The sequence below is a fragment of the Mus caroli genome, unplaced genomic scaffold, assembly GCF_978045245.1.
Source record: "Mus caroli unplaced genomic scaffold, Mus_caroli_1 scaffold_15, whole genome shotgun sequence".
Taxonomy (NCBI): domain Eukaryota; kingdom Metazoa; phylum Chordata; class Mammalia; order Rodentia; family Muridae; genus Mus; species Mus caroli.
Genome location: NW_028227270.1, coordinates 82,930,639 through 82,931,618, shown reverse-complemented (window position 1 = coordinate 82,931,618; position 980 = coordinate 82,930,639).

Genomic DNA, 980 nt, shown 5'->3' with positions numbered 1-980 from the left:
TAATATGCACAAAGTATCATTGGTCAGTTGTGAGTAGAACTGCCATGTGATCTAGCAATTTCTTTTCTGGTATTGACTCAAAAGAACCAAAGACTTATCTGCATTTCCATGTTCACTGAAGTATTAACACATTAGCCAAGAAGTAAAAATAGCCTAAGTGCCCATTAATAAGTGAGAGGGTAAAGAAAATGTCATGTACACATATAGGGGAACATTAATCAGCCAAAAGGAAGAATATGACCCTGCCAAATGCTAGGACAGATATTTATCTGGGAGGAATTGTTTGAATAAGCTGGTCACAGAGAAAAAGAAGTGCACCTGATTTGTTTTTCCATGAGGTAGTCAACGTAGTCAAACTCAGAAACCAAAAGTCGAATGTCAGCTTCTGGGGACTTGCAGAAAGACAGGAGGCCAAGAAGTGTCACTCGGTGAACCCTGAGTTTCAATCATGAAAGAGTCTGGAGATCTGCTGGGCCTCTTCTTGGCAGTTAGCTGTCCTGTACCACAAATGTCAGAGATCTCAGGAGCCATTCGTGGTGGCACACACCTGCAATCACAGCCCCTGAGAGGTGGAGGCAGGAAGATTATGGAGGCCAGCCTGGGCTTCACAGTGAGTTTGAGGGCATCCTGGGCTACATACCAGCACCGTAGATCAAGAAACAACAAACTAGCAAAACTCCCATGCAATGTGGCTTTTGCTCGGTTACTCTTACTGGTGATCTGTTTGCCTCATGAGTTGCTTTTATGCTTACATTTAATCTCGTGTTATAATGGTGTGCATCTTTCTTTCTTTCTTTCTTTCTTTCTTTCTTTCTTTCTTTCTTTCTTTCTTTTTTTAAAAGGTTTATTTATTTTATGTATGTGAGTACACTTAAGAGGGCATCAGGTCCCCTACAGATGGTTGTGAGCCACCATGTGGTTGCTGGGAATTGAACTCAGGACCTTCGGAAGAGCAGTCAGTGTTCTTAACCACTGAGCGG